General features: G+C 41.9%; 1 protein-coding gene across 5 annotated transcripts in view; it reads right to left on the bottom strand.

Annotated features, from left to right (window-relative positions):
- Positions 1 to 14,333: 14,333 nt before the first annotated feature.
- Positions 14,334 to 26,738, bottom strand: part of CDK14 (cyclin dependent kinase 14) — a 484,579-nt gene continuing 472,174 nt past the window's right edge. For all 5 annotated transcript variants that reach the window (XM_065583048.1, XM_008169566.4, XM_065583049.1 and 2 more), the window contains one exon: positions 14,334 to 18,734. The gene's annotated coding sequence lies outside the window, so the exon portion shown is untranslated. The remainder of the gene's footprint in view (positions 18,735 to 26,738) is intronic.

Here is a 26,738-nt window from a genome sequence, read left to right as displayed (position 1 = left end):
AGTCTAATGAGACAATTCAATTAACAGCAGGATACCAAGGGAGGAAAAATAACTTTTGTAGTGGTAATGAGAGTCGCCCATTTCAAACAGTTGACAAGAAGGTATGAGTAACAATAGAGGGAAATTAGTATGGGGGAAATCAGGTTTAGGTTTTGTAATGACCCAACCACTCCCAGTCTTTATTCAGGACTAATTTGATGGTGTCCAGTTTGCAATTTAATTCCAGTTCTGCAGTTTCATGTTGGAGTCTGTTTTTGAAGTTTTTTTGTTGAAAAATTGCCACTTTTAGGTCTCATATTGAGTGACCAGGGAGATTGAAGTGTTCTCCTACTGGTTTTTGAATGTTATAATTCCTGATGTCAGATTTGTGTCCATTTATTCTTTTGCGTAGAGACCATCTGGTTTGGCCAATGTACATGGCAGAGGGGCATTGCTGGCTCATGATGGCATATATCACATTGGTAGATGTGCAGGTGAACGAGCCCCTGATGGTGTGGCTGATGTGGTTAGGTCCTATGATGGTGTCCCTTGAATAGCTATGTGGACAGAGTTGGCACCATGATTTGTTGCAGGGTTTGGTTCCTGGGTTGGTGTTTTAGTTGTGTGGTGTGTAGTTCCTGGTGAGTATTTGCTTCAGGTTGGGGGGCTGTCTATAAGCGAGGACTGGCCTGTCTCCCAAGGTCTGTGAGAGTGAGGGATCGTCCTTCAGGATAGGTTGTAGATCCTTGATGATGCGCTGTAGAGGTTTTAGTTGGGAGCTGTAGGTGACGGCTAGTGGCGTTCTGTTACTTTCTTTGTTGGGCCTGTCTTGTAGTAGGTGACTTCTGGGTACCCTTCTGGTTCTGTCAATCTGTTTCTTCACTTCACCAGGTGGGTATTGTAGTTTTAAGAATGCTTTATAGAGATCCTGTAGGTGTTTGTCTCTGTCTGAGGAATGGGAGCAAATGCAGTCGTATCTTAGAGCTTGGCTGTAGACAATGGATCGTGTGATGTGGTCTGGATGAAAGCTGGAGGCATGTAGGTAAGTATAGTGGTCAGTAGGTTTCCAGTATAGGGTGGTGTTTATGTGACCATTGCTTATTAGCACCGTAGTATCTAGGAAGTGGACTTCTTGTGTGGACTGGTCCAGGCTGAGGTTGATTGTGGGGTGGAAATTGTTGAAATCCTGGTGGAATTCCTCAAGGGCCTCCTTCCTGTGGGTCCATATGATGAAGATGTCATCAGTGTAGCGTAAGTAGAGTAGGGGCGTTAGGGGCCGAGAGCTGAGGAAGCATTGTTCTAAGTCAGCCATAAAAATGTTGGCATACTGTGGGGCCATGCGGGTACTCATAGCAGTCCCGCTGACTTGAAGGTATAAATTGTCCCCAAATCTGAAATAGTTGTGGGTGAGGACAAAGTCACAAAGTTCAGCCACCAGATTTGCCGTGATAGTATCAGGGACTCTATTCCTGACGGCATGTAGTCCATCTTTGCGTGGAATGTTCGTGTAGAGAGCTTCTACATCCATAGTGGCTAGGATGGTATTTTCTGGAAGATCACCGATGGATTGTAGTTTCCTCAGGAAGTCAGTGGTGTCTCGAAGATATCTGGGAGTGCTGGTAGCGTAGGGCCTGAGGAGAGAGTCTACATAGCCAGATAATCCTGCTCTCAGGGTGCCAATGCCTGAGATGATGGGGCATCCAGGCAGGGCTGGCTCTGGCTTTTTTGCCGCCCCAGGCAAAAAAGCCTCCCGCTGCCCCCCGCATCCCCCCCAGTGCGGCAGGGGAGGGCACCGAGCCCGGCCGCAGGCCGCTCTCCCCAACCGGCCAGAGCGCCGGGAAGAGGGCAGCGAGCCCACCGCGGCTCCACTCTCCCCAGCGGCCAGAGTGCCGGGGGGAGGGCAGCGAGCTGGCCGGGGTTCCGCTCTCCCCAGCGGCCAGAGCGCCGGGAGGAGGGCGGAGAGCCCGCTGCGGCTCCGCTCTCCCCCGTGGCCAGAGCGCCGGGGGGAGGGCGGAGTGGCGGCCAGAGCGCTGGGTGGAGGGTGGAGAGCCCGCCGCGGCTCCACTCTCCCCGGCGGCCAGAGCGCCGGGAGGAGGGCGGTGAGCCCGCCGCGGCTCTGCTCTCCCCGGCGGCCAGAGTGCCAGGGGGAGGCCGGAGAGCCCAGCCGGGGCTCCGCTTTCCCTGGCGGCCGGAGCCAGAGCACCGCGCTGCCCCCCTCCAGGTGCCGCCCCAAGCACAAGGTTGGTGGGCTGGTGCCTGGAGCCGGCCCTGCATCCAGGATTCCCAGGTTTATGGATTTTGGGTAGCAGATAGAATACCCCTGGTCTGGGCTCTAGGGGTGTGTCAGTGTAGATTTGTTCCCATGCTTCTTTAGGGAGTTTCTTGTCTCTACTTTTCAGAACTACAAACGGGATCTTTATACTAATGGAAAGTTAAGATTCCCATTGTTTCACTAGGATACTATTTCTAGCTTTAAAAGGTTGTGAGAAACAAGTTTTTTTAGGTTATCATTTAGAATTTATTTTTTCTTTTTCTGAGAATTATTTCACAGTTGGACTCACAGTACCTTAAGACACCTGAGGGTTTTACAAGTGAATAGATATGAGAAATGATACCAATAACATTTGAAAATACTTTCAAAAAATATTTCTAAAATAGTTTTTCTGTAGACTGTGTCAAAACATCACCACTTGTGAATAATGTGGGCAACCCAAACTCATGTCTATAAAACCTCTATACCACACCACCCAAAAATGTATATTCTCTATAAAGAAATAAAGCTCAAATACAAGTGGGACCATTAAATAGACTAATAGTTTTGAAGGCCTAAAGGGACATTATGATCATCTAGTATGACCTCTTGCATAGATCAGGGCATAGATGTTCACCGAGCGATTCCTGCATCAAACCTATAGCTTCTATGAAATCCTGGCCCCACTGAAGTCAATGGGATTATTTCAATTTATTTCAGAAGAGCCAGGATTTCATCCCCATTCTTCTTTTAAAGACTTCAACTGATAGTGAACTTACTACATCCTTAGGTAAGTTGCTCCATTGGTTAATTATCTTCATTTTACCTTCTTTCTAGTCTGTATGTGTCTGCTTCAGCTTCAAACATTGGAACGCTTTACGGCTTTTTTCTGTTAGATTAACGATCATCTATGGTCAGATATCTCTTCCCTTTGTAGTTACTTGTAGACCATGATCAAGTCATCAAAATAACTATGAGAAAAATAAAGCAGGTAGAGATGGAGGAGAAAATACTAAATAGCACCTCTCTTTCTCTCTTTGTAGTAAATGTCCAAGTTAAGATAACCCCACCTAACACTGTTTTTCTAACTCAAGCTCCAAGGACCCTTAAAGGACAATATTGGAATCTTTTCTTCCTTGTTTGGAAGAAATTAAGAAAAAGATCAGGATCTGGGGCAACTGTGCCTTTACATTTTTTTATTCTGTCTCAAATTGTCACATACCAGTATAACTCCAAGTCACTTTAACAGGAATTGCATGGAAATATTTGAGGGCAGTTGATGGCCTTTGGGTTTTGCTATAATTTACATATCTGGAAGTGTTAGAATATATGGGCATAATACCTGAATAGCAGGGTTATATTCAAGTACTTTTTAGTGTCTATTGAATTCATGGAAGCCATTGTCTCATATTTTACTGGATGATAGTTGAGTCTATTACTTTACCAACACTGCAAAGAGAATTATTATCTGTATGTTTTATTCTGCTAGGCAATCATTAACATTGTCATTTAAACGCATTGGGCCCAATTCTGTCTTCACATATACATGCACAATTCCCACTGAGTGCAATGGAATTTCCACAGATGTATCTGGGGGCAGATTTGGACCCCAATACAGTAAAAAAGCTGGTTTTATCTGATTGATTTAAATATAACATTTCCTCTTATATTTACAATGCAGTATATTTAGTTGAAAGCTTGGAGTCATGACTAAGAAGGGAAACTGTGGGAGATGACTGGTAAACATATGTGCCATTCTATGAAAAATCCAAATTAATCCCAGTGAAAATTTTTAAAAGGCATGAGAATTTTTCATTTTGTTCAAAAAAATTTCTGGAAATGTTATTTTTCAATAATAAAAATCAAAACAATGAAATAAAAATGTACAATTTTGAATTTAATTTTATTCTTTTTTGAAAATCAGACATGTTGTTGTTATATTTTCTTTTATATGTTCCTCCTTCCTGATCCCACTTTTCTCTCTCTTCCTCCCTCACGCTGGATAAAGGAAATAAAAAAAGTAAAAGATGGAGAGAAAGTGGGGAAAAACATGAAAGAAATGCCCCCTCCTACTCTCTTTCACTTTTTCTAATCTTAGGTGGTTTTCAAAATTTCTTTGCAGTACAGATCTCTTGTGCATTACTTGAATTTTAGATTCTTTCTAGTCACCTTTTGCACGCATCTTGTGAAACAACATTGTTGCAGTCTTTCCAAAGTGACACTGAACATTGAACCATTGGGGTCTGAGCTGGCAGAGAGTCTGCTAAAACTTCTGAGCCTGGCAGAGATTCTACTAAATGTGTGTTTGCTCAAAACATGTCATCTAAAGCAACATTAAGCAAGCCCAATGAACATACATGTGCCCATTCTCTGTCACTGGCACATTCTAATGAAGTATTCTTGGAGTCAACATATTTTGGTGGGAAGTTAGCTCAGTAGCTAGATTTACAGAGGCAATAGCTAATTGAGCTCAGGATCTGAAGGGCATTTCAGGTTTCTGTTAAGAAAGTCACTTTATATGTGGTACAGGCACATCAGACAGACTGGATAAGAAAATATGGAGGTTTTATTTAACAAAGGTTGTATTTTGATTTATACATAAGAACTGAGACACAGTTAATATAACTAGCTGAGATAACTTATGGCATGTGGCAAAACCAGATTTAACTCCAGTAAACTTTATTTTTTTTAAGAGTAAGGAAGAGTATTTCCACTTTCCCTACATAGCATGATTCTCCTTCCAACACTCCTCTGCACTGGGGCTTGTTTTAGTTACAAATCTACCTCCATCCCACACAAACCTAATATGCTTTCATTTTTACTGTAGCTTACCACAGAAATGTTGGCATATGAAACTGAGGCTCCAAATAGTGTTACTAATGCTGGAGAAATGAATCCCACATTGCTTAAAGCCCACTGTGTTATCTCTCTGCTGTTCTTCATACTGGGAGACCATTTAATGTGGTCCCTCATATCCGGGGCCTTGGACGACGTGGTCCAAACACATTCCGGGAGCCCTGCAGGCCCATCTGGTAAGAAGACTTCACTTTCCATTTAATCATTCTGTTTTTCCCCCCATTTTTTTCCCATCCTTACAACTGAAAGTATGTGTGTGTGTGTGGAGAGCGCACAGAGGGAAGAAGAGAGGAATTTAGAAGTCAGGACCGGAAGTAAGCAGCCATGGAGCACTATAACAATATTATTCAGGGGCAGTAGCCTGTTAGTTGGTTTCTGAAGCAAGGAAAATAGCCAACAGGTAAGGCTGCCAGACAAGAGAGGAGAATTCTTACCACCTCCGATCCCCCACCACACAGGCACTCAGCCATCCAATACCCTCACTTCCCTTTCCCTAGTATCTCATCTCAGAGGTCTCAGCAGGGATCGTGGGGCAGACAGCAGGCATCACCAAACCAGCCAGCTGGGTCTGAGGGGCAGCCAGAGCTTGCCTCTGTTCAAAAACCAGTGCTTCCTCACTGAATCTATTTGAGCTAGAGGAAAAGTGAAGTGCGTGGGCATAACTGACCATATGTGGGACTGTTCCCAACCTGGGGCTCCCCACCACCCAGGTTACATGCTCTATGAAAACCACAGCAGTGCCTCTGCCTTGGGCATTTTAAACACTGACATTAATCTTGTATCTGGCAATATCTTTCTCTGGGCAGATTTCTGAAAGGGAGAAAGTTGTGTGTGTGTGTACATACACACGTGAGAGCAATAGACAGAGTTTGCAACCCCTCGACTCACCACATTCTCTTTCCCACAACAAAAGTGCAACTCTGGTGCAACTATTCTCTACATTGTTTCTTCTTGTTAGAACATACTATCTCCTCAGGAACAAGACAGGAAAAACAACAAGAATTCAGAATACTTACCAGCTAGAAGTGAGCAAGTCAGCTACCTCCAAAATGGATATTTTAGGACTACGGGCATTGGCTGTCCAATTTAAAGGGACAAACCAGAAAGGCATGCTGGGAAAAGTACCTATAAAATGCCAGCCCTCTTATGTGGAGGGTCAACAGAAAGGGGCTGTTTTTATGTACTACTACATCACTACCCAGATAAAAAAAATCTTTTTTTATTATGTTATATGAGTTTACTTGGTCTGCATTCCAACTGAGGTTCAGTTAGGATGACCATATGTCCCATTTTGGCCAAGACAGACCAGGAGAATGATTCAAGGGGACTCGGGACCTGGAGTGCACCTACTGTTAACCTGCAAATCAAAGACAGGGCTGTCATCACCCAGTGCTTGAAAAGCTGCTGGTGATAGGACACTAGCACCCAGCTACCACAGGCAAGACTCTATCTCACTAGAGGCAGACAGTAACAAGGTGACGCACAGTCCTGGGTACCCCGAGAACCATCACAATGTCACACGGAGGATGCATGATTCCACATGATCCTGAGAGTCTAGTGTTTCAATGGGGTACCAGTATGCCTTTTAGGCTTCAATAGTATGTTATTTTACTGGAATTTCTTCTATGGCCCTGAATGCTTTTATATATTGCATCGTTTATATGAATTACTGTATCGATCCTTTGAAAATTGATTTAAAAATATATACGTGCTTGGTCTTAGCCTAGCAACACAGCCATGCAGCCTGGCCCCAACAATTATTGGTGGTCTCTCTGGGAAGGAGGGAAAAAAGAAGACAACTTTAGAATCACATTCTACTAACTCAGTAACTACCATTGGCGGGGAATGACTGTGAGGCTGATCTCAGCTATTATTGTGCTTGGCTCGCTCTCAGCATGACTCACTGCAGACAATATATAACACCTCTCACAAGAGGAATGAACAGTAAATACTTGGCCCTGGATTTTTTTTTAATCTTGTCAGGTTTTCCCTGTTTTGTATCCTTTATCCTAGCCCTTGTGCTATATAAGCTTCTCAAAGTTAATGTCCATAACACCACCACCCACTGGTAGCAGCAGGCTGTTCTGCCACTGTAGGGTTCTCACTGCAAAGATTTACAATGACAACCATTATTCAGAAACGGTATGTGTTAACCTAGTGGCACAAGGTTGCTCAAACACCTTCCCTCTGGTTTTTCTTTTCTCTGGGGAGGCAACAGCTATTACAGATAGGGCATCTTTTCCTTTGCTGTAGCAGCAGGCTAGTTTGGGAAGAAAATATTATGGCCACAATGGAACTGAGCCAAAGGTGTTTGAAAATGCAAACACTGAACGGAACATATTGTACAATTAACAGCTTAGTCTGAATATGGGCAGTGGTTATTTTAACCTACATTTTTAACTAATATAATAAGTCTTGGTTTCCATTTGTATTTGCTATTATGGTACGTTATAACTGCCAAGTGAGTAGTAAGCCATGAACACCAACTAATGAATAACCTGGTAATACCAGGTGCCAAGGGATATTATGGTATTTTACAACGGCAAAGTGAGTAGTAAATCATGAACAACAACTAATGAATAACATGGCGAAGCAAGGGATTAAAATGGTAACGTCTTCCCAAACTTGCCCTGGGCCAATGACTATAGTGGAAACATGTCAACCTTGGGGTCAGTGTGTGTAGCGCCATGGGTGGTTTTTGTGCAGCTCCTTCGGGTAGAGCTGACTGGAAGATGACAATTTCCTGTTGTGCCAACTTTTGAAATTTGTTTTCATTCTGCATTAGAACAAAACCAAGACCTTTACACCATTTTCACAAGAATGGAATTGTGTCAAAATGTCAATTTTTGGCTCAAAACCTGAGCATTGGTGGTTAGGACACTGGCCTGAGATGTAGGGAGACCCACTCTTCCTGATTCAGAGCTAAGTTTTTCCTGCCAGCTCATTCTGGAATCAGGCAGAGCAGGGACCTTCAATATCCATATCCCACATCCCAGGTCACTGCTCTAACCATGAGGCTATAGAGTATGAGCATGCATCGCTCTCAAACACACAAACACACACATGTTTGTGAGGCTGAGTGGGGTTGCTTTGCCAGTCTCTCTTTTGGGGACATGAGGGGTTTTTTGTGTGTGTGTTTGTTTAGTTTTGTAGCTGTTGTGGGTTTAAGGTCAGGATTTCTTTCAGCCCAGAGGGACAGAGGCTTCAGTTTGTTATGGCTACTCAGGGTCTAATCTGTGGCCATGGGTTGAAGATTTTGCCTCCAAACTCTGCCTCTGTGGAGGAACGTGTGCTAGCTGTGGGGAAGGTGAAAATTCGAAATGTGAGGTGAAAATGCCTCCCGCGTGAGCAAGGCTGTTTTTGTGTTTGTTGCCATGTGATGAGCAAGTGGCTCTGGGGACAGGGCGGTTATTTTTGGGAAGGCTGAGGTGCCACAAAGGATGATTTCCCCTTCTTGAGGCAATGGGGTGAGGTGGGTAAAGTTAGTATTAAATGTTTTTTGTCAGCAATACATGCAGCAGACAATCATGGGCCTTTGCTAGAGTATGGAGGAGTTAGGATTGGGGACTGTGGAACTTGAAAAAGTCTTTCATGACACTGGTGGATTTCATGATGCTGGATTGTATGAGAGCTTGCAATATAAAAGCCAGCTCTTGTGGGACCTGTTGGATAGCAAAGTTCAGAATGCACTGGCTAGGGCCTGATTTTAGGGCTGTTCTCAAATGGATGCACCTACTCAGTTTTAATTCAGCCTGGGAAAGACATGCGCAGAGTGGAAGATGACTGGCCACTTCAAGATGTCATCGGTCCAAGAACATTCAGGTCCTGTGGGGATTAGGAACTTTGCTATGATTTTTTTTTCTCAGACCTGTATGCCTCAAAGCATGTGTGGCCATCTGAGATTTAGTGGCTCCTTGAGGATCTTGGTAGGAACTCAGTGCTGAGTGTGGACAGACTTGAACAAGACCTGACACTCTCAAAATTGACTTCTGCCCTAAATAGCTGTGCTTCATGGGTTGCCTGTTGAGTTTTACAAAGCCCTTTGGACCCTTCTGGGACCTGAATTGCTCCAGGTTTTTCAGGAGCGTATCAAAGAGAAGATATTGCCACTCAGTTCTCGTCAAGTGGTTCTTCTTGCCTAAGAAGGGAGACCTTGGAGAGGTGACAAATTGGAGATTTGTGGCCCTGCTTTGCTCAGACTAAAAACTTTTTTGAAAGGCTTTCTCAAATAGATGAAAACTGTGAATATTAATATATGGAGATATACCTATCTCATAGAACTGGAAGGGACCCCAAAAGGTCATTGAGTCCACCCCCCTACCTTCACTAGCAGGATCAAGTACTGATTTTTGCCCCAGATCCCTAAATGGCCCCCTCAAGGACTGAACTCACAACCCTGGGTTTAGCAGGCCAATGCTCAAACCACTGAGCTATCCCTCCCCCCAAGCTCTCATTAGACCTAGTGCATTCCTAACAGGTTCATTTTTTATAACATTTTCCTATCATGGGATGTAATTTCAACCTTAAAATGTTTGAATTGCATTTTGGGTTGATTTCCCTTGATCTAGACAAGGCTTTCGATCACGTAGATCAGGGGTCGGCAACCTACGGCACGCGTGCCAAAGGTGGAACGGGAGCCAATTTTTACTGGCATGCTGCTGCCAGCCGGGGTCCCGGCCGCCGACCCCGCTCAGCCCCCTGCCTGCCTGGGTGAATGAAATCCTAGGCTGGCCATGGGCTGAGCGGGGCCGACGGCCAGGACCCTGGCTGGCAGGAGCTGGCAGCTGGAACTCCAGACCGTCAGCTGGTTGAGCCGCGTAGCCCGCCGCCGGTCTGTGGTTCCTGCCGCCACCCCCGCTCAGCCCACTGCCGGTATAGGGCTCTGGCCGCCTGCCCCTTGCCAACTGGGGTCCTGGACCCACTCAGCCTGCTGTTGGCCTGAATGAAAGGAACCCTGGACCAGCAGCAGGCTGAGCGGGGCCGGCAGACAGAACCCCAGACCGGCAGCGGGTTGAGTGGCTCAGCGTGCTACTGGTCTGGGGTTCTGTCTGCCGCCTGCGCTGCTGGTCTGGGGTCCCGGCTGCCGGCCCCGCTCATCCCGCTGCCAGTCTGGGGTTCTGTCGGGGGCCCCTGTAAATGTAAAATTTATTACTGGCACGCGAAACCTTAAATTACTGAAAACTTGGTACGCCACTTCTCAAAGGTTGCCGACCCCTGGTGTAGATCATGTCTTTATTTTTTGTGTCCTTTGTGATGAAGGTGAATGGTGTTTTGAGAAGCTCCTTTTCAGCCTTTAGGGTTATCAGACAGGGTTGTTCCCTTTTTGGGTTATTATATACTTTTTCTATCAAACCTCAGTTATGCACATTGTGAAAGCGCCTTTCTGGCCTTTCCCTCTTCCAGCTTGTACTCTGGTGAAAGTTGTCAGATATGCTTATGATATGACTGTGTTTATTACTCATGATTGTGATGTTCAAATTTTGACTGCACATCAGCACTCTTTTGAGAAGGCTTCCTCAGATTGCAGAAACTGGAGGAAGAATGACACCCTCCTGCTATGGGCTTGGGTGATTTCCTTCCCCCTCCCACTTTGCCAAGAGGCTATTGTGGCGCTGAACTGACTTTAAGATACTGGGCATTATGCTGGAACCAGATGGTTTTTTGGGTTGGAGTTATGGAAAAATTGGAGGGGAGGTTGCAAAGGTGTAAGGGATGTTTGCCTCGACACTCATTCCAAGGGCAGATGTTAGTCATTAAAAGTGCAATTGCCTCTGTGTTGTGGCATAAGTGCATAGTTTTGGATCCCTCTCCGAAGTTTTCTAGAAAACCTTTAGAACGTTCTTTTGGCCGTCATTGGCTAAGGCAGTGTGTTCTGTACTTGGCTGTTGTGAAAGCAGGGGGGGTCATGGTCTCATTGATTTTTTGATCAGAGTTGCTACTTTTCAGTTACAGTTTCCGCAGCAGCTGTTTGTGGATGATCCTGTTCCTTGGAAGCAACTAGCTGTTGCTTTTCTTCAGCCGGTAGGGGATTTGGGTTTTGATTAGGAACTTTTTTTTTTTTTGGCTGAACCCCATATTTATAGCCCTGCTGTGAGGATTCCTAGTCTTATTTCAAAGAGTCTTGTTTCTTCCCTTATTGCAGCAGGTGCAAGAAAACTGATTCTTTTAATTGATGTTTGTTAATTTTACCCGGGTCGCGGGAGATATCTTGGTTGCCAAGGTAGGTTTCATTCTGTTGCTGGGTTTCTTGGTTTTTAGCAGCGGTGGAATCAGCTCAGCCTAGGGGCAGCATTGCCAGACTTGACAGTTGTCTCCTCGAGTGAGCCATTCCCAATTATCCTCATGTTTCTATTTTCTTGCCTGTTGCGGATTGGGATGTTGACAAGCCTGGCAACTTGTTTACCTTCAATGGCTTATCTGAATTTACTTTTCATAGCTTAGGCCACAGGGATGCTTGTGGTACAGCTTCGTCATTTTCAAACACTTGGTGATTAACCTGCTATGATGTCAAGACGACAGCATTTGGTGACGGACTCCAGCCATCCAGCCTGGAGAACTGTATACAAGCTCCAATTGTAAAGCGGATGGATGATCTCCAATGGGAAGTCTCCCTAGGGCTAGTGCCACGAATGTGTTTGTGCATCATTTTACTCTTAAAGTGTCTGTGTTATGTCCTTTTTTTGTGACATGGAGACTTTTTTCATATGTTTCTTACGTGTTCCAGGTTACTACCATAATTTGTTTTAATTCAGGCAATTTTTTGGTTATCGTCCCTTGATTTTTCTCCTACTGTATTTATTTTTACTTTTAAGTATAGGTTCACAAATAGAGCCTTGCAAACTTTATTTTGGGTCAAGCAAAGATGGCCATTTAAAAAAGTTGGTGGTGTAAGCTATTTGGTACTAGGGTTGCCTATATTCTTCAGTTCTTTTAGATTTGTAATTTGTTTTATGCCTTCATCTGGAGTTTAGGTATTATAGTCTTATAAGTGCTTTGGCTCAATATATTCAGTGGTGGCTATTGGAAATGCACTTTATTCTGTCTGGGATGGGCAATTATTTTTGAAGTTGTAATTTATTTTCTTGTTTTTACTGTGTTTCTGTACTGATTTTATTAAAAGGGTTTTAAAAAGTTTCTCTCCCTCCCCCTCTCCCCCTTCCCCTAATCGAAACAGCATATTTTGGCAAATATTTATTTTGTCAAAAATGTTCCGACCATCTCTACTTCTGGGCACTGATGTCTGTGAAAGTATGTTACATCTATTTAGCATTCTTTGGCTTGAAGTGGGGCCTAGCAAGATGATGGCTGCAGAAAACTGGAAGAAAGACCCCTCTGGAGAATTATTATTATTTTAAGGAACGTCTTGATACAGTGTCAAGGCTCATCTGTACAAGGCATAAATGTTTGCAGATTGCATGCTAAAGTGCTCAGAAAACAAATGAACCAATACCCAAACCAGCAGTTACAACCATTAAGTTAAATCTTGCATAGAATCCTCTCAAAGCTTGGATGAATTGGTGATAAAATCAAGTATGAGCTTGGAGTTCAATTGTTGTAAAATTGGAATAATGTAGTGGTAAATCAGGCCAAGTGTCTTAATAAAGCTAGGAAAAATTCAGTGTTTTTTGTGAATAATTTTGCACAAGAACTGTCACTTCCATTTCATGAGAGCTTGCAACACATCAGAGTTTGATGTCTCAGTTTGATGCAATAGTAATTTTCATACCACATGCAAAACTATATCTTGGGTATATTTTTAATATAAATACCATCTCTAAAAATGGGCCCATTTTTGCTCAGAATTTTTTTGCTAGGAAACAGCCTATTGCCACTTAAAAATAGTCACTGTTTTTTTAAAGGAAAGCATACTGTGAAGAAGTCTATTATGTCCATAACAAAATGATAAAAAACCCCAAACATCCCTCCAACCAAGCAATTAACATCATATTAAGTCTAGATAGATAGAATTTCAACTGTATTTATTGTTGTATTTTTGTTTGCCCTATATTGATAGTATCACCTGTTTTTTTTTAAATAACCTCTTCTGTGCACTATTATCCTGATACAGAATTCAGCAGAGTATTCTGAAACATGAAATTAAAAGTAGAATAATTATATATTTAAAATTTACTTCACTAAAGCCACAATTCAGCAAAGCATTTAAGCACATGCTTCATTTTAAAATGAAGCATGTGCTTACATCCCACTGATTTCAAAGGCTTGTCTAAGCATGTGTTTAAGTGGTTTGCTGAATAGGGACGTGCTTCATTATGTGCTTAAAACTAAGTATGTGCTTACATGCTTGGCTGAATCAGGGTCTAAAAACTCTTCAATTTATCATCTACAGAGTGCTTTTTGCTGTAGTTGCCATTCTTTAAAATATAATTATTTTCAATTTATCAGAGGAGTAGCCGTGTTAGTCTGAATCTGTAAAAAGCAACAGAGGATCCTGTGGCACCTTTAAGACTAACAGAAGTATTGAGATACTTGCATCTGAAGAAGTGAGGTTCTTACCCACAAAAGCTTATGCTCCCAATACTTCTGTTAGTCTTAAAGGTGCCACAGGACCCTCTGTTGCTATTTTCAATTTGTATAGCTCGTAAAGAAAATTTCTATAGATGGCCTCTGACTCCGGTTGAGATCCATCATATTTTTGCTAGTAGAGAGGGGCTCTATTGGAGGGGTTTGCAGAGAAAGGGGAACATATTTGCACATGTGGTGATTATTAAAAAGATTCTTCTTACTTCAAAATGCCAGCTTCCCAGGGATCCCCTGACCTGCTTACATAATGCTCCAGTAAAAGATCTACATTTTAAACAGAATGACAAATTAATATCTTTTTTATGGTTAGCGGCTAGACTCAGGATTGCACATTATTGGAAATGTGGGACCCCTCCTCCTCTGGAATTATAGTATAGTAAAATATGCACTGTCCTTGTAATGGAAAAGACTCCCAGCAAGTATGTACACAAGAGAAGCACCAAAACCAGGATAAGAATTTAGAAATTTGGCCATCCTTTCTAGCATATTCCTCAGGGCTCCCCAGCCAGAATCTTTAGTCATGTTCTTTAAATATTTACTTGATCCTGAATAAGTAATGTACAGTGAAGTATGTGAATGATTTATTGTAATGTTGCCTTAACAAAAAGTTTTTAAAAAATGTTTACAAGCACTATGCTTTTCATTTATCCGCAAGGAAATTTGTACTGCATGGTAGTTCTACACAGCAAACACCAAGGAGAATAGAGAGATTCTGCTATACTTTATTCAATATCATGTTACAAGAAAACAGTTACAGCTGACAAACCATTACATCTTTCAGAATACAGACAAATTACAAATTGTAACAAATGTCACATTTATTTTACTGTACTGCTTACTATGCTGCTGCTCAGAAGTATGTGTATGTATTTTATACATATATATAAATTTTTATATATATATAAAATTACATTAACATTGTTTTCATGTACCAACCCCCTGTTAAAAAGAATGCCTCTTAATGCATCATACAAAAAGCCCAACTGAAGTTGGTGAGTAGGGATTTTGTATGCAGCACTGTCAAAAGCATTTTTTGGGTGGGATTTTTTGTGCATCCTTTTATTGTTGCTTATGTGAAAAAAAATGCAAGGCAGTAACATACAGTTATGTTGGTAGGGGAGATTATTGTTATAGGTGGCAAAACAACATATTTCTATTTATATGGGATGTCAATAGTTTGCCCCCAAGTATGTACAGCCTAAACATCATTTTATATAAACAAAGGTTACAAAACCAATAATATTCACAGATGAGTATTTTGTATAGAAGCATAACAGAGAATTGACAACATGTTTAGTCATGTGTGCACTTACAAAGAACACACTGAGGTGTATTTCTCCCACCAGTCAGTGGGCAATTGATTATTGTAACATCCTTTAGCATTAGTGGGAGTTCCCGGTGTAAAGTTCTCCCTCACACCAAAGGCAAGAATAGCCCCCAATGGCTGCAGCATTGCAGATAGAGTTTTCATGTGCTGCATGAACAGATTTGCTATCCTAAACAATGTTTTTCTGAAAAAAACCCCACCACCCAATCCAGGAAACTATGCAGTGATGTAATGATGATACTATCATAGTGCTAAGGGGTCCTGACTAATGCTGTGCAACTCCCTGCTGGGTCTGGTTCATGTGGGACAGATGAACTGAACCCAGCAGGACTGAAGATCAAAGCCAGCTGGAGATGGTAACGTATATGGTTACATTCTATGGACCTGAACTTCCAAGAAATCCTCCCTTCCCTCAGATCATCCCCATCACCACCTCTCCTTTCCCCTCCACCTACTGTTAATGTCTTTATGGAGCTAGGACATGCCTTTGCACTTTTATTGGCCCACTGTCACTCCCCTGGATTTTCAGGGATGCCAGACAGCTGCCCCCCTTCCCTCAGGCAAAACCAGCACCTCCTCTCAACATCAGGAAGCATCAAAGGACCAGCAAGGTGGTAGAAGGGAAATTATCCCACTGTTGCTGCCAGCCATGGTATTATTGACTAGGGGCAGGTAGTGTCCCATAGCTTCACAAACTATTGTGCTCTAGGGAGTAATGGCCATTCCTACCAATACTCAGCAGCTAACCCAGGGCTCTGGAGTGTGAAGTGCTACCTAACAGAATGCAGCGGCTGACAGCAGGAGGAGGATTCTTTCCTAGCTCCTGCTCCTCTCTTCCAGAGCCAATTTGCCTCCTCTTGCTTCTCTGAAGACCCTTTTAGATTTGGGGGTCAGCAGTGGGCCTGTGCGGTGCCTCCTGGAATGTATTTAGAGGGAAAATGGCCAGCCAGCACTTCTTAGGGGAGCAGTGGAGGAAACACCCAGTTTCAGGATGCTGCAGCAGGAGGACTGTTTGGCCTTCCAAAGAGAGATCCAATGTTTAGTTGGGGTTCCTAGTTGATGGGTATTGCAGGGTGACAACTCGCTAAGTAGGGGCTGCTGGAAGGAGAGGGAGGGGGAGCAGGGCTGTACAATCACAACCATCCAGGGCTAGGGAGCTTGTTGGCACCTGGCCGGATGTTTGCAGTTGCACTAGAACTCAGAGCCCTACCTGCTGTTGAGTGGGTTTGGGGATCTGTGTGAACCTTTTCAAAGTCTTACTCCAACCCCATCAGCTGTCTGAATAAAAGTTATCCATCCACCAAGACAGAAACGCTCACATTTCAGAACTTCCGCAAGAGAATAATAAATCTGCTAATGAGCACAGGCCACAATGTTCAAACTTGGGTGTTTGAAGTTAGGTGTGTAAATAAGTGACCTGATTGTCAGGAATGCTGAGTTCCCAAAACTCTACTGGGAGTTCAGAGGTGCTCAGCCCCTTTGAAAATTGAGTCACTTTCTATTGAGGCACCTAAATCTAAATTCACATACCCAACTTCAGGCACTCAAATTTGAACATTTTGGCCATAACATTAACGATTTCAATGGTTGTTTAAAAGGGGGAGAGAAGAGAGGGATATACACTTGATTTAAGCAAATGCTATGCTTGATTTACCATGGATAAGTAAGGTGCTAGACTAGTATCCCTCCGAAGGGAACAGTTTGGGGAATTACTCTCTATATCAAGCCACCAGATGTTTCATGGAGCAACATAATTGCTCACCCTCCCTATTTAAGCTGCCAAAGTAAAAGATATATGTCTAAGAAACTGCCCTTATTTTCCTAATTGAAAGCTTTGTTACATTTTCAAAAATTCTACAGATTTTTGAAGTAAAGCCTTTCTTAAAAAATAGCTAATTTTAAACATCAGATTGCATATGATTTAAGTAGCAAAGATAATGTACAAAAGATTTTTCTCTAAAAAATAAAATGAAACGTAACTCAAAGCAAATGACATAAGGCAATTTTAGTTTGTGATGAGTTTGAAAAGTTCAGTGGGCTTGCTGCTTATTTTTTCCACCTCCTGTCCTTGTAAGTACCAGAATGAATTTGTAGTAAGTTTTAAAATAGGATTGTGATTTAAGTAGCTTTCATGTAGTTTTTACAAGTTTCTAAACAACAGAGATGTCACAGGGGACATATGGTTTTAATGACTGTGCAACTATTGGGTATATTTTCACATCATAACTGTGTTTGAATGTACAGAACAATATTTACTGTAGTTCATAAGAGGAAACCTCTACTGGGAGCTTTTGAACAATCCAGGATTTGCCTTGTTGGGTGTTCTTTCCTAGTTCCCAACAAAAACACTGCTAGAGTTTAATAAAGGGGCGGTAACCCAACTCTTTTCCCCCTTCCCTCCAAACAAAACATTACATGCTAAAACAGTGTGTTTTTTTGGCAGTTGATGCATCCAGGAAGCAAAGGAACTTTACGTTTTGAATAAAATAGCCTAACAAGTCCTTCTGTTCAAGCACCATTATAACTCAACAGCAGATTTGCCCCATTCCCAGTCTCTCTGAATTAAAAGTTTCGTACATTAGGGCGATCATATTCCACAAGTTCCCCTCAAGCCCTGCCTCCCCAGTCCAGGGGAGCAGAGGTCTCCTTTTTAAAAATGACATGACTGCACTGTTTGCCAAGTTTGCATTTGAGAGATTCAGTCAAAAAAGAACTTAAATACACAGTAGCTGGTGGCGTCCTCCAATCAGATTAAAATGTCTAAGGAAAATAAGTGAAAGTGCTTTGGTGTGGAACAGCAAACATTTTAGATCAGGGTGACTTTTCATTTTGCTTTCTAAGAAGCAAAACAACAAAGGTAGTTTTAGTGGCTCATTCAGCAAATACTGTTTCTGCACCCTAGTGTCTGTCCTAAAGTAAACTCAATTCTGTTTCATGCTCTTTCTGTTTTCTTTTTCAAAAAATATTCCAGAAGTTAAATAGGGTGTGGAAAAAGTAAGTAAAGGTGGAGCCAAGACTTATAAAACATATTTAAAAATCTATATTAGCAAAGGGTAAGGAATTCATGACTGTATCTGTTAGTATAGTATGTCCTGTCATTTTTTCTTCACTGCAGGCCTACTTTGTAAAGTGGCATGCTACGCAGCCTATGCAGAATAACCAAATTCTGAGTTCTAAATAAACATGCAATTATTTCCAGGTTTTTAAAAAAAATGGATGTGAACATTCTGAAGAGGTAAAAATCCACTTTAGGAATAATGGCAAGATACTGTACTTGTCAGTCAATCTGAGGACTTGGGCTTGCTCTAGCTAGAAATAGCCTCCCTACTGGTTGAAAAATATGCCCAACTCTCAAAGAAAACACACATTTTTATGCCACTATTGACTTTTATGTACAGACATTACTGAACAAGTGTGAACACCAAATGTGTTGTCTTAACGTATTTAAGACCTTGCTGGTGTAAGCATAAAAATCTTTACAAAGACACTGTGCTGCAGTGGAAAATCAAACAAAATCAAACACAAAAGGCTGAAAAGAGTACATCCCATGTACCAGTAAGCAAAAGGTAAATCTTCACATAGTTCTCTGAAATCACAAGGTATCCAAATGCGTGCAAGGTTTTAAGTAAATTGCAGGGAAAAACTGGGTCTTGCCAGCTTCAGTTTTCTTTTGAATGAAATCCACCAGAGAGAGAAAAAGGAGACAGGGCCACGGTTCCTTCAAATCATTGGTCCCCTCATTAGGTTCTGTTTCCCTCCTGAAGAGTGGTGAGCGTAATCCTGTATGGAAAAAAGAGAAATTATAAGCAGTCTTATGACCTGCATCATTTTATGATTTCTGAACCTAAAAAATATGTTTGCCCAAAGCCAGCCCTCATTACTTTATTGCTCCCACTCTGACCAAAATACCACAAACCCAAAACATACTTAGATGAGGTGTCTCAACAAAGCAGCAAACCTAAAGCAGTGGTCCCCAAACTTTTTCTGTCGCACCCCACCTTACCCATAATGGAATCGGCCACGCCTCCAAGGGAGCCGCTGTCAGGAGCTGGGGCTGGGGCTTGGAGCGGGGCCATGGCCTAACTGAAATTCTGGGAGGCGGTCAGGAGTGGAGCCTCAGCTGGGGCTGGAACCCTCGATTGAGAGTGGAGCTGCGGCTGGGGGCGGGGCCAGAGATGGAGCACAGCTGGGAGCAGAATGGTGCTGGGTGGCGCTCTCTCCCCGCCCCCCATAAGGACTGGCCCAGGCCCCACTGCACATGCCTCTCCGAATGTTCCTCCACGTCCCCCAAGGGGGGCACGCCCCACAGTTTGGGGACCACTGCCCTGAAGCCAGCATTTTCCAATTGGGTGCCTAAACTGAGGAGCCTAAGTCCTTACTAGGGGATCTACATAAAAGTGGCCTACTCTTCAGAGGGGCCATGAGCACCAACGCATTCAACTGGAGTGTATACACAGGTATACGTCGTACCAGACAGCTGCCTCTGCAGGAGATGCTCACACCCTAGGCATGTAAAGAGGAACCTGCTGCTTATTAGTATAGCATTTGGAGCTTATAAGCTATGTCTGCTCCCTTTCCTTGCTGCTCATCCTGTACTGCACCTAGGGCCGGCTCCAGGCACCAGCGAAGGAAGCAGGTGCTTGGGGCGGCCGATGGAAAGGGGCGGCACATCTGGGTCTTCGGCGGCAATTCAGCAGCAGGTCCCTCAGTCCCTCTCTTCCTCTTTGAGCTGCCACCGAAGTGCCGCCGGTTGGCTTTATCTTTTTTGTTTTGTTTTGTTTTTGTTGCTTCGCCACTTGGGGTGGCAAAAAAGCTGGAGCCGGCCCTGACTGCACCCAGCAGTTGCACTAATGACCTTTCTCTTCTCCTAACAGAGGGCTGGACAGCTGAGGCTGATCTACCTAATAAACAGATACCCTCAGACTTTGCCCAAAAAAGGAGTTTGCTTATACATAGGTATATATAGCAAATAGCTCTGTAAACTCCACCTGGTAATGATAAACACCCAGGAACACAAAACACTCATTTTTATTCTGGTGCTTTTCTAGCATATGTATGTTGTAATCATTTCCCTAGTTTTATCTTTAAATCATGCCAATGATTTCCATTTCATCAAACTCACTCCCAGTTACTGATTCTGAGAAGATGGCTATGATCATTCTGCTATTTATTTGGGGCCAGCCAAACAGATTGAGGACCCGTAGGGCATGATCCTGAAGTACTTAAATAAAAATCTCATTGACTGTAATAGGAGCTATAACTGAGTAAGGGTTGTAAGGATCAGATCCACTGGAAGGATTTAAGTTTTGTCACTAGCACTTTTAACCTTTAAATGTCTCCAAATAGATTTCTGTACAAGCTCTTTGCTGATGAAGATCGGGAATTCTGCAATTACCTAAAGACAGGTTCGAAATACAGATATTGTTTTTAAAACAACAGGTTTTTTCCAAAAGATGAGATTTGAACTATGGGCACTTGTTACACTTTTAAGTGCAATTGCAAGGATAGATTCACATATACAAGAAAACAGCACTTAAAAAGGCAGTTACGTAAAAATATTTGTCAGACTTAGAGCTCTGTTGGTATTAGCACCTCCTAAAACTACACAAATCAAATGGCAGGCGCCACTGACTCCAGTCTATAAGGACCTCGTTTCAACACCAGGAAAGAAACAATGAAACAATCACCTGAAAAACTAATGCAAACTGCAGCTTCCAGCGTAAGACTTTAATTGCTTTTTTTCATCAGAAGTAGCTTAAACAATTTCCACCTTTTGCAATTTCTCTCTCTCCGCCCATGCCAGGCTCATTACCACAGTCCCTGAGTGCTCCTCTCCCTCTCCATTAGAACTACACAGCACCTGAACTAGATCAACAAGAACACATTATGAGTGGTGTGTGGCAGTTAGTGTCTTATGGCCTCTTGGAGTTTGTTCAACCATTTCTTGAGTCCTATGTGGGTTGTTTTCCAATTGCCTTTGTGATTCATGTTGGATGCCTACCAACACTTCACTCCTGGCATCCACATGAAAATCCCACTCTTCCGTTGGCTGCTGGTTATGGTTGATGCCTCAGTATCTCTGGTTTCAAAGACCATATTGAAGATGACCTCTCTAGTTGACACTTATGTAAGTTTAGCCCCCCCCCCCCCAAAAAGTGCAATATTTTGGGGGTTAAAGTTTCACTAGTGCTCAATGGTGACATTTTGATAATATCCCCCAAATTCCAAGTTTTCCTAAACTAACACTGCTTAGTGGAAACCCCCACCATCCTCTAAGGAAGCAACTGAAAAACAGGAAGATTTATAGATCCTGGAGCCCGTTCAATGTTCAGTGGGGATAGATGGGTCTCTTGCAGCTTGGGTTTATATTCTGCACCCCTAACTTTGGTCTGGTTGCCTTGCTGATCCCTGTGCTGCTTAAAAAAATGTCATTGCAGGCAGAGAACAGCTGGCCAGACTATAAGGGTAAGCACATAATGCTGGAGTCCTAGGACTTGGTAAAACAAGCAAAGCAAACATCATCCAATACGAGTGGCAAAATGATTGGGACATAAGACAAGACCCTGTCCAGATGTTGCTTTTCAAATTAACCAGATCTGGGATAACAAAACTTGAGTCTCTGGCATTTGTAACAGAAGGACAGAGAAAGAAGTTTCCATTAAGGGCACAAACTGCTCTTTGCCACAGTGAACAAACAAAAAACTTTCCCAGGGACACAAATTTTCCAGTTGCAAAATGCCAAAATTCTCCAAGCTTTGGCTCTCCACGTAAAACTGATCAGACACAGACAACTCTCCAATGAAGGGCCAAGATCTGTGAGGTGCTACATGCCTCCTGTGTCATGCCAAGCACTCTCCAGTCACAAACAGATGTTCAGCACTTTACAGAATCAGGCCAGCAGTTGTGGAGAACACAAGAACCAGGGGTCACCCAATGGAATTAATAGGCAGCAGGTTTAAAACAAACATAAGGAAGTATTTCTTCACACAATGCACAGTCATCCCGTGTAACTTGTTGCCAGCGGATGTTGTGAAGGCCAAAAGTATAACTGCGTTCAAAAAAGAATTAGATAAGTTCATGGAGGATAGGTCAAGGATGCAGCCCCATGCTCTGGGTGTCCCAAAGCCTCTGACTGCCAGAAGCTGGGATTGGGAGATAGGGAATTGGTCTCTTGCTAATTGCCCTGTTCTGTTCATTCCCTCTGAAGCATCTGGCACCAGCCACTGTCGGAAGACAGGATACTGAGCTAGGTGGAGCATTGGTCTGACCCAATATGGCCCTTCTTATGCTCTTATGCTAGCACAAATGATTTATGACACTAAACAGCAGGAGCTGCCATTTTACATGCTGGGAAACACTGACAGCATCATTTTGGTTACAAGATGAAATAAAGACCGACAGTGGTGATTAACATGTTGAGTAATGTTCAAAGATTTCTATCGAGGCTCCTTTGTTTCTCTGCTGTGGCTCTGAATAAGAACCCCCTTAACTGTTATAGTGTAGTTCTCCCATCCCCAGCACTGACTGCTTCTGAGACACCTTTCCTTTGGCTTTCAGGTTGGGATTCAGGCATTCCGAAAGGGTTACTGAAGAGCAATGTGGTCCCCACCCTTCAAGCACGAAACATCTAAGACCCAAGGCTGTTCCTGAACCAGGATTCTCTACACGATACCACAGCACAATTCCCAAGCTCCTTAGCAATTCTGCTTTTGCATGTAAAAAAAGAGCGATCTATTTTAGAAAAATCCTCACTAAAATTTCCTTTTTTTTTTTCTGATCATACAAATCAAAGTTTTGCTTAGTGACTTTGCAGATCGTGTGTATGGCCCCTGGTCACAGCTTTGCTTATAAAAGCATAAGCTGTAAAATGGAATATTTACAACTTATGATTTCCCAAGAGCAAACAAGGGCTCTTTCAGATCTCCTTAAAATGCCTTCTGACATGTAACAGACTGCCTTAAAAATGAACATTTATTTTTGCACTGCAGGATGCGGCAGTTTAGATTTTCATAATGTCTCTATTAAAATAATAAAAGATTATAAGCAAGTTAATGATGCATCTGAAATATTTAATGATGCAAATCAAGCAATGTAATTGTATGTAATTGTAACTGTATGAAATTCTCTGCTGCATACACCCTGTTTTGTCAGACAATTTATTAATCCAGCTTAAAAATAAGCAATGAATAACTGTATAATATTGCAGCTGTTGATGTAATAGCAACACTATTAAAGGATACAAAAGCTTTGTATTTTAAATGTTAATTCTAAGTCTCAAAGCCTGGGGCAAGGGAGGGGTGACTAAGAGGCCGACACTTCCTGAAGATTTTCTTTTTTTTAAATTTATAAAAGGACAGTTCTTCCCTCTAAAAATATTTCTCTCTGGTTCCCTTACAGGCTACTTTTGGCAGCCTCAGTAGCCTTCTCAAGGTGCTATTAATTAAGGAGCAAATTATAAAAAGGGGTGGAGCTGTGCTCATGCAGAGTCCTTAACATGCAAAGCACACACCGGATGCAGTTCTATTTAGCACCACTTTAGACAGTTCATTCCTATGAAATACGGTTGTAAACACAAATGCAACCAGGTAACTGGGGGATACTGCATTTCCTGGAAGGTGAAATATACTGGCAATTTAAGACCATCAACAATGGTCCCCTCCCCATATTAATATACCCAGCTATTGCTCCATAAAAGTGTATAATATTAACTGATAATACATTTCTTTCTTGTTTATTTTTTATTCATCTCTGTACTAGTGAAGCCATTAAAATAAATATCTTATCGATAAAATGTGTATTCCAGTAATATCTACATACAGCTCTTTGCTATAAATGTTAATTAATTGGATCACCAATACCCATAATGCAGCTTTATTCTGACCCACATGCCCTATGAACTAGATTTTTTTTTGGATTCAGTTTTCTTAAAACCAACTGTCAGCATCATGTGATGGAAGAGATGAAAAATGAAAATGAGCATTCCTGCTGTGCAGGTGAGTGACCTGTGGGAGACAGCTCTGCCTGGTAGGATTTTTACACGTACCATCAGACACAGACCAATTGATTAGATCATCATATACCCGCCACCAACTAGGCTCAAGAGACTAATTAGAGAGAGTACTGCCTGCGCAGGCACCCCATTGACACCTAATTTGCTCAGCCAAAGCCTTTGGGGAGAATGTATTATCTCTGCAGCTGCACTTCATGCATTTCTGATTTGAGGCATAAGCAAGAAGTACTTCATCACTCTTTTGAGCAAACTGAATGTATAAGCCCTTAAGTGCTGAATACAAGCAAACAGAGAAATTAAATCAGGACAGCCTCTTATAAACGCTTCACCCCCCTCAAATATAGGTACATATACATACATTATTTAAGCTCTGTGTCTATATGCACACACATATATATACATAGCATGTATAAGTACGTGTATGCATAACATACATATATAAACAGACATTTATATAAATACATATTTTAAAAAAAATACAATTTTTATATATTACAAGGTACTTTGTTTCTCAAATAGATTTGCATTGCGGTAAGTTTGAAAAATACTATTGTTATATTATATGAAAAACATTATTTGCAGTATTGTTAGCGTAAGCCGTCTATTTCTCCACAGGCCAGGATCAGTACAGACAGCCGCCTGTTAGGTTTCTTTACATATCTTCAGTGGCATTAGCTCAGAGGTAAAATAAGTGATTATTTCAGTACTGATTCTAGCTCATTTGTAGGCTTCTCTTCCATAGGCTAAACCATACAGCTTGTTTGTTGAGGAATACTATTCACTGGGGCTAAGTATATGGCTACTTAAAACTGATTTCTCCTGGGCTTTAGTTTTATCCAGTTACTCCATTCTCCTGAAATGCACTGGGGAGCCAAGTCTTAAAGCCGGGATTAAAATTTTATTTTAAAATAGATTATTTGACTCTAGAAATAAACTGTGATTTTTCCAAACTGGCAATGTTCGCAGGAAGTATTTTACAGCAGACTTTATTGTTCAATTCTCTAGCTCACACATCCCATAATTCAAACAAAAAATGGCAGTCTCTCACCACCTCTCAGCTAGATATATTAGAACTGTGCAGAAATGAGGTCTCTTATTTCCAAGACCTTGTCTATACACAAACTTGCACCAGTTTAAAGCTGTCTTGAATTTAATTAAATTGGTGCCAACTCCTGTGTGGACACTCTCATGTTGGTTCAAGAGTGTCTATGCAGGATTTTGCAACAGTTTAAATAAATTGATTTTAAAAGAGATTTTAGCTAAATTGGCGCAAGTTGTGTGTATAGGCAAGGTGTAAGATTTAATGCCCTTTACCAGATAGGGCAGTGACTCTCAGCCTTTTTCATAAGATGGACCACACCTTAATACAGATGGTATCTCCTCCTATTCTGTCACACAGGCCTCATTCCTTCCAGATCAATTTATATTTATTTTTAGCTGTCTTTAATTGCAGTTTATCAAGCTGGAAACAAACTGAGGAGCTAGTGATCAGCCAGTGTTATACAGAAAATTTACTCATATGCTATTAAATATCATCAGAACCATGCTAGTCAAATAAGTAAAATGTTTTCTGAGGCATTTTATTTACTCTTATATACTGTGTCTTACTTCTTTATTGTGTTCATTTGCTAATTCACGAGTCTCTCTGATTTCAGTCCCAAATAGAAAAATATTGCTGCATATTTTAAACCACTTAGGTTTAAAATGTAGGCAGTGTCTGTTTTTCTTAGTTCCTGATCTTGCAAAGAACTTTGCCTGGGATACTTCCTGCTCCCACACAGAGTCCCGCATTCAAGCACCTGAATGGAGATCACTGCAGGATCAAGATTTTGTTTTATTTACAACTAAAAGATCCTGTAAATGAATTGCCAGATATGAAGAAGTAAACGCAACCAGAAAAAAATAAGAGTACTAACATGAGTATACAAATATCAATGCATTTAAGAAAACAGCAGATAGCCACCTTTCTAATCACAAAAAAACGAACATCCTTGCCCGGTTGAAAACCAGACGCCTGGCAACCCTAGCCACCAAGGATGATTGGCCTATTAGTATGCTGCAGTGGACAGGGCACTAGATTGGGACTCAAAAGACCTGGTTCTATTCTTGACTCTGCCACTGAATAGATGCATGATCTTGGGCAAGTCATTTCACTTCTGTGTGTGTCTGTTTTGTTTGGTTAGATTATAAACTCACTGAGGTAGGAACTGCCTCTTACTGTGTGGTATACAGTACCTAACACAATGAAGTCCTGATGTTACTTGTGACCTCCAGGCGCTCACATTATATAACAATAATAATGAGGCAAAAATCCTGGATCTGAACAGCAGCAAACTTTGGAGTATGTGTTTGAAATCCTAACCCAGATCTGACTATGAATTTTGAACCTGTCATTATAATAGTCCAAATCAAAGTCCTAGATGTCCTTTAACTTTAGATTGTCAGAAATCTGAATCCAGATGTTGTAGCTTGATGCTGTACAATACCTATTATAATGGAGGTTTGATACCTAACTGGGACATCTAGGTGCTATAGTAATATAAAGAATCTCTTAGAACAACACACTCAGGGCATTTTTGCACTCAATATTCAATTACAGAATACCTTGTACACAGATCTCTCAAAATATTTTAACTAACTCTTGCACATTTGTTACTGGACTAAACAAAAATGAATTAGCATTTTATTCTCTGTTTTTGTTTTCACTAATATTTGGTAACATAGTTTGTAGTTGATCTTTTAACCTTTGGGTGTCTGTGGTAACTTCCAAGCTA

This window comes from Chrysemys picta, chromosome 2, assembly GCF_011386835.1.
Source record: "Chrysemys picta bellii isolate R12L10 chromosome 2, ASM1138683v2, whole genome shotgun sequence".
Classification (NCBI taxonomy): Eukaryota; Metazoa; Chordata; order Testudines; family Emydidae; genus Chrysemys; species Chrysemys picta.
Note: the sequence above shows the minus strand (reverse complement) of the source record. Positions and strands in the feature narration are given on the sequence as shown.